Consider the following 7,764-nt stretch of genomic DNA (forward strand, 5'->3'; position numbering starts at 1 on the left):
AGGCATCCCCCACAGAAGCTGAGGTAGAGAGTCATTTTCCTCTGCCTTCAGTGGATTTCTATATTTTGAGGAGCATTTTCTTCTTTTGATACAGTATTTACTTCCTCGGGCTCACTAGGTCATGGAAGCCTATTGTCTTCCACGTTCTTTGAGGACAGGGGGATAGGCAGCTTCAAATCTATATCAACTTTTACTAAAATTGTTGGTGGCAGAAAAATTACTACAAAGAGAATCATTGAGAACAGTCAAGAAAGAGTAGAAATTGAAGACAGCCAGTTAAAGTCCTTAACAATATATGGTAAGGAGCAGCTATTATTTTTGTGTAACAAGTAATTAAATACAACTAATGAATATAAATGCTAACTGTAATAGGCACCATTTGAAGATTATCTAGAATTTTTTTTGAAGATTTCAAATGAACTTGACTTCCAGTGTAAATGTATCTAAACTATTTACAACCACAGCTCTTAGGAGCCACTATTTGTCAGACATCTGTGTATATTTTCAGACCTCATAGGATTATTTTTTGTCTTTAAACTTTTTGTAAATCTTTGCCTTTTGCTTTTTTTATTAAATGTAATCCAAGGTGGCCATGATTCTTTCATGGGTTAATACCAGCATGGACCTATTTTCTCATTGTGCTTGCAATGTGAGGCAAGTAGTGTCCATCTATTATGTAGTTAGCATTGCTANACCACACCAAGAAGCTGTATAGTGTTGTGATTAAGAGTGCACGTTCTAGATCCATTTCTTCTCCAGTGCAGATTTTGCATCTTAGAACTAAATTGTCCAAGGTTATTAAACTTAAGCTAATTATTTAAATTAGTTAAATCAAGAGTTCAGATCTGTAGTTTTACCTCAGTCATAGTAACATTTCAAATCCTTAATAGCCACATGCAGCTAGTGGCTACCATACTGGACAACACAGATATAGAACATCCCCATCACAGAAAGTTCTATTGGACAGCAGTATGCTAGAAGCTCTTTTAATAGACTACTATTTAACTAACTTGCCTCATTAACTTTGTATTCCCATTGCAAAACATATCAATTGATACCCAATACATACTGAAACTCATGGGTAACCACACATTTTTGTACCCCCAGTTTATTTGCTTATAAAAAGCTGGTTGTGTTTGCTCTCAAACCAGTGTATTCCAGTATACTTATGTTGTAATTACATAACATAAAATATGGATGGAAAAGTCTTCTATGCAAATTAAGTTACATGCCTTCGTCAGAATCAATAAAGAGGGGCACCTGGGTGACTTAGTCGGTTAAGTTTCTGACTTCGGCTCAGGTCATGATCTCACAGTTTGTGAGTTCGAGCCCCACATCAGGCTCTGAGATGAGTGTTGGCCTGCTTGAGATTCTCTCTCTCTCCCTCTCTCTCTCTGTCCCTCCCTCTCTCCTGCTCTCTTTCTCTCTCTCTCAAAGTAAACGTAAAAATATATGTAGATATAGATATATTTATAGAGACATTGTATGCTTCCTAATGGAAGAAGATAACACCGCATATAAAGTCCTGGAAAAAAAAAATCAAATCTAGATCCAGTCAAGTATCTAGATCCAATTACCATTTTTTAAATTTTTAATGTTTATTTATTTGTGAGATAAAGAGGTAAAGAGGGGCAGAGAGAGGAAAACAGGGGATCTGAAGCAGGGTCTATGCTGACAGCACACATGCAGGGCTTGAACCCATGGACTGCAAGGTCATGACCTGAGCTGAGGTTGGATGCTTAACCAGCTGAGCCACCCAGGCACCCTTCCAATTACCATGTTATAGGAAATACAGAGGACAAAGAAACTTGTTAAACTACACCATGGGAATCCAATCAGCAAAATCCATACTGTGGGAATTCTACAAGACAAAGAATCTGGTTTCTTCAACACATTGCAAAGATAGAGATGGAGGGGTACTTAGAAGATAGAGTGACCAATCACAATGTGTAGACCTTATTTGGAGCCTAATTCATATACATTGTGTAAAGTATTTAACATAAAACAATTGGAAATTTGTACAATGTCAGGTTTTCTGATGTTATTAGGATAATTATTACTAATATTAAAGGTGAAATAATTGTCATGTTAAAAAAGAGTCTTATTCTTTTAGAGATACATACAGAAGTATTTACAGAGATATGATGGCTGAGACTTGCTTAAGTATACTATGGGAGGGGATACTGGATGGAGGTATGCATGAAGCATGATGAATCAGTTATTACTGGGGCCATATTATTATTATTATTAGGTATATAGGGGTTCATTATACTATTCTATCTACCTTTTATATACATTCCAAATTCTCCATAACACAATGTTTTAAAATGTAATGTATCATTTTTCTCACCAATTTTTTCTCAGAGACCAACTAAGTCCCAATAGCAGCAGATGAGGAAAATCAGTAGTGCTTGGATGCCTCAGTCAGTTAAGCATATGACTTTGGCTTGAGTCAAGATTTCATGGTTGTGGGTTGGAGCCCCATGTAGGGCTCTGGGCTGACAACTTGGAGCCCAAAGTCTGCTTCAGATTCTCCCTCTCTCTCTGCCATCCCCCCGCTTGTGCGCTCTCACGCTCTCTCTCTCTCTCTCAAAAATAAATAAATAAACACTTTTTAAAAATTTAACAAAGATGAGGAAACTGAAAACAAACTATAATAGAATAAAGATTAAGAAAGTTCTAGTTATTTTCTGTAATGGCCCCCTCTTAACATCAAACCACATTAAAAACAAAAACATGTGCCTATTTCAGAAACTGGTTGAAGGCATTAAAGTCTGCCTACTGGGTATTCAGCACTGATTCTGGAATCGGTACTGATTGTAATCCCAGATTTGTCACAAATTAATTGCACTACCCATGGACAAAGTTTTCCATTTTTTAAACCTCAGTTTCCTCATCTGTAAAGTAGGAGTAAGAATAAAATACCTGCATTATAAGCTCATGATGAAAATTTACTACGACAAGCCAATGTAACATGTGGAGCTTGTTTGCAGCAAGCCCGCACTGGGAACTAAGAGAACATGCAGTGGAAATTGTGAGTGAGAACAATATGGAGAACCGTTTTTGAAGGTCATGCCAATGAATTTGGATTTGCTCTATTAAATAAATTGTAAACATTCTAAGCACTTGGGTGAGAGAAAATAATGTTTGAGAAAATTGATTTTGATGGGACAGAAATGGAAGGTAGAAAAACCATTTAGTTGTTGCAATTTTCACAACAAGATCTACACTTACATAGTGGCTATAGAAACAGAAAATGAAGGGCATCCAGACACTCTGGTGAAGAGGTGCTAAAGTTACAAATAGCAAGGTGTCTGTTTGATTGTTGACTACTAATTATCAGGGAGCACCATCTGCAAAGTATTCGCATCAGGTGGGTAGAAACACAGAAAAATGGAAAGAAAGGTAGAGGACAAAAGTAGACATCAGTCTCATGTTTTAAAGACTGTTGCCTATTTTTCACGTTACTCGGTACTTACACTAAAGATGTCAGAGGCTCCATGTAGAACTGGATAAAAGAGTAAAGTATCTATTGAAGTTTAATAAGACCTGATTGCTCGAGATGAAGTGAAGGTTCATGCCAAGTGCAGTTTCCTACAGATGACTGGATATATTTTGTTCTTGCCATTCTCAGCTTCCTCCTTTGCCTGTAACTCCCAGCTGTGAACCAAAGAAGTGAGGCAGCTAATTGCTCACAAAGGGAACTACAAGAAAATCTAAAAGTCATTTACAACTTTCACTGTTAGTCAACAAAATAGACTTTTCCTGGGGGGAAGTGGCATTCTTTATAAAGTGATAATTTCCTAAGCAAACTTTCTCAGACCACAGCAGTAAGGAATGCATTTAAGATACTCATTCCTTCCTAACTCCAGTCATCCCCAGTGTGATTTTTCCCTTTAACACTGAGCATTACTTCGGCTTTTCTTAGATGCTAGAGCTAGGCTTGTGATATTCAATTGGGTAGCTTGGAGGTTTCCCTCAGGCTGCTTCATTGCTGTTCCCCCTGATCAGCTAATTAAAAGGAAGCTCAAAAATTAAAAAATTAAAAAAGACAAGCTTTTCACATCTAGACTCCTAAGAGAAGACAGCAGGGAATGGGGTGTTCTGTTCCTGCCAGGGGTCCTGACTATAGGTGACTGCAGTGGACCCCCTACATTTGTGCTCCCAGGACATCTGCTTTCAACAGAAGGTCTATTAACCCTGAAAGCATCATGGGGCTTGATTAATCAAACTGATTTCTCTGAGTAAAATGACTTCCGGAAGCATTAAGCACTTTCACGTGATGTAAAAAAAGATTGAACTACACACAGTAGAAAAACAATGCTGGAATTTTTTTTTTTTTGAAGGGACTGTGAACCTATAAAATGCACGATTTAGAGCTTATACCACATCTCCTCTCCAGTGCACTTCTTTTTTATATGATCACTTTCTCGGCTGTGTACGTTTACATCATATTCAAGTGTAAACCAAATCACCAAGACAATGAGTTCATTCAGAATTCATAGACTGTCCACATCCATTTAAAAAAAAAAAAAAATCCCCCTCTTCTATAAATAGGAACAATTTCTGCATCCCTCTGAATTCCTTGAGAAGGTATGCTCAAAGGTTGTTTCTTAAGCTCTTTTTCTTTTAAAATAATGACACCTTATTAATTTAGATCTTACCATTACTTCATCACTTTAGTTTTGCAAAATCTGTCCCCAAGTAGGTTTTTTTCTTAAAACGTACGAAACACATAATCCTGCTATGAGAACATACCAACACCAGATGGCAGTTGTATGCCACAGCCCCCAAGGTCTGAGCTGTAAGATATAAACTGAGACTTGTTTGAAATAAAAGACAAACATTCTTTTGCACCTTGCTCATATCAAAAGCGTATTATAAACTTAAATAACAACTAGATCCTAAAATACTACTTTAGAGCAAAAGTCAAACAACTGAATTCCAGAATGCAAGTTTATTTACCATTTCTCAAAGTTACCACACAACTCTCAACTATATAACAGTGTTTGATTAGAATGCTAATCTTCGTATCCATTATCACTTGCACTTAATGGCTCTTCCTGATTTTTTTTTAATCTTCAGTATCAGGTTGTTTTGCACCCTCACCTTGACCTCGTCAAGCATGATAGAGCCGCCCTGCCTAGTTATTCCAGCTAATTAAAGGAACAATGCTTCTTATGGTCTCTCTTTCTTCCCGCTGCTCTCTGGTTCTCCTATTTGTTCTCCTTCTCTTCCTCTTTGCTTAGGGAACACGATTTACCCTTCACAATTTGGAGAGGGTTCTTCTTCCCATTGTCCCTGATTTTCTAAGTTAGTTTTATTTTCCTGTGAAGAATTTACTCTGCTCCATTGCTGGAGCTGACTGGAGCTTAACAAAAATAGCAATTAAAAATGTACCCAAACAACTCAATTCAAATATAGGCAAAATAGATACTTCTCTGAAGAAAGTACACGCATGGACAATAACTCAATGAAAAGATGCTCAACATCATTAGTCATTAGAGAAATGCAAATTAAAACTACAATGAGGTTTCACTTCACATCCATGAGGAAGGCTAAAATAAAAAATATGTGGGAAATAAGCCTTGGCAGTGACGTACAGAAATTGGAACTCTCATGCATCACTGGTGGGAATGTAGAGGAGAGCAACCACTGCAGAAAATAGTTTGGTTGTTCCTCACAAAGTTAAACATAGAATTACCATATGATCTGGCAATTCCATTCATAGGAACACACCCAATAAATATGAAAGCAGAGATTCAAAGAGATATTTGTGCCCACATGTTCAGAGGATATGAATCGACATCTTTCAAAGACACCCAGATGGCCAACAGACATATGAAAAGATGCTCAATGTCACTCATCATCAGGGAAATGCAAATCAAACTACAACCGAATACCACCTCACACCTGTCAGAATGGCGAAAATCAACAACACAAGAAACTACAGGTGTTGGCGAGGATGTGGAGAAAGGGGAACGCTTCTGCAATGTTGGTGGGAGTGCAAACTGGTGCAGACACTCTGGAAAACAGTAGGGAGGTTCCTCAAAAAGTTAAAAATAAAACTACCCCATGATCCAGTAATCACACTACTTTTACCCCCAAAATACAAAAACACTAATTCAAAGGGATACATGCACCCTTATGTTTATTGCAGCATTATTTACAATAGCCAAACTATGAAAGCAGCCCAAGTGTCCATCAACAGGCGAATGGATAAGGAAGATATATATATCTATATATATAAAGCTTTCTCCCAAACCACCAAATCAGCCAGATTAAGTTACGATTTGATTTAGCATTCACAAAATTATATTACATACTAAACATATGTCCATTAATCAAAGACTAAAATAATTCTCAGGTAAATGGCACAATGTTAGCTTATGCCAAAGCTGACCTTAAAAAATCTTTCAAATATGGCTCAGTGCAATTGGAAGTTGCATGTGAATATGTTTTCCTAAGGATCTATTGGTGATTACTCAGTGTATGTTTTTGAAATAAAATCTAACAGCCAAAAAAAAAAAAACAACAACAACAACAACAAAAGGAGTGCCCATAAGCCACTTGCTGATAATGAAAGATTAAATAAAAATTATCTCAATTTCATGAACAATATGCCACCTAGCAGGAAATTTTGAATAAAGGAAAAACAAACAGAACTTTACCTGCCTGTATGTATCACAAACCAATTAGTTCAGAATTTTTGCTAATTCAACCCTGGCTAGGCCAAGGCTGACATTTAAGTGTCTACCAAACAATATCTTCTCATCAGTGTAAACAAGAGACAGAATTAATTTAAGCAATTTACAAGTTCCTTAGCATATTTATGGTCTACCTAGAAACCGATGTTACTAATTATAAGTAATTGCCCCAAAGTTGAACTTCCCATAAATAGGAGTATTTAAGGTCTCTCATTATGTAATATAACTATGTTTATTCTGTGGGTTGTTCTCACTTATCTGAAACATTTTTGTTTTATTGTTTCTCTGTCATGATGCGGTGTGTCTTATCTCTCTGAAAACTGACCACTGTGGAGCTAGGAGACCTCTTCTTCAGTCCTAAATCCACTTGCCTGTCTCCCAGGCAGAGAAAAGAACCTGGATTATTTCCATATCACTTATAATGTATTAATATTGCCTACCATGGATTGGGCACCTAGTTTGTGAAACCACTGTGCTAGTACTGTGTTATTTCTAATCCTTAAAACCCTGGTAGACAGACACTGGTATCTATTTGAGAGATTAAAAACCTGAGGCACTAGCAGTTATGTGTCTTTGATCAAGGCTACACAGCTATTAAGTGGTGCAGCTAGGCTTCAAACAGAAGTCTTTCAGCACCAAAGCCTGTGCATGGCCTTTCTGATACTGTGCTACCTTCAAAAACACTGGCTTGTTACAATCAATGTATATGAGGGTTTGTGCTAGTCCCGCAGGCACAAAGATGCATTTCCTTCTGCAAGAATGTCTAATTTGAGCTTTTCCCTTCAAGTGGCCTTGCTCTTTAAATTTTTCTGATTTAGTGCAGTTTGACTGTGAAAGCCTTATAGCTCAAAGGTCCCCCTCTGCATCCGCAATCTTTAGTTCTCAGGTTAATGTTAGCATGTCTCAGGGGACAGCTTTCTTCCTGATGACCTTGGCAGGAAAAGAAGTTAACCCCCCTCATCAACTCAGTCTGCACACAACACCAAAACACGCCAGCGCCTGTTTTTGCTTCAAATATCTCTTTATGTAAATCCCCAGAGCCCAGCCCAGCAGCGTA

General features: G+C 37.4%; 1 pseudogene; it reads left to right on the plus strand.

Moving 5' to 3' along the window:
• The window catches only part of LOC144229838 (dnaJ homolog subfamily B member 6-like), a 906-nt pseudogene extending 573 nt beyond the window's left edge, over positions 1-333 (plus strand).
• The last annotated feature ends 7,431 nt before the right edge of the window (positions 334-7,764 follow it).

Source organism: Crocuta crocuta, unplaced genomic scaffold (assembly GCF_008692635.1).
Source record: "Crocuta crocuta isolate KB4526 unplaced genomic scaffold, BGI_CrCroc_1.0 scaffold1230, whole genome shotgun sequence".
Lineage (NCBI taxonomy): Eukaryota > Metazoa > Chordata > Mammalia > Carnivora > Hyaenidae > Crocuta > Crocuta crocuta.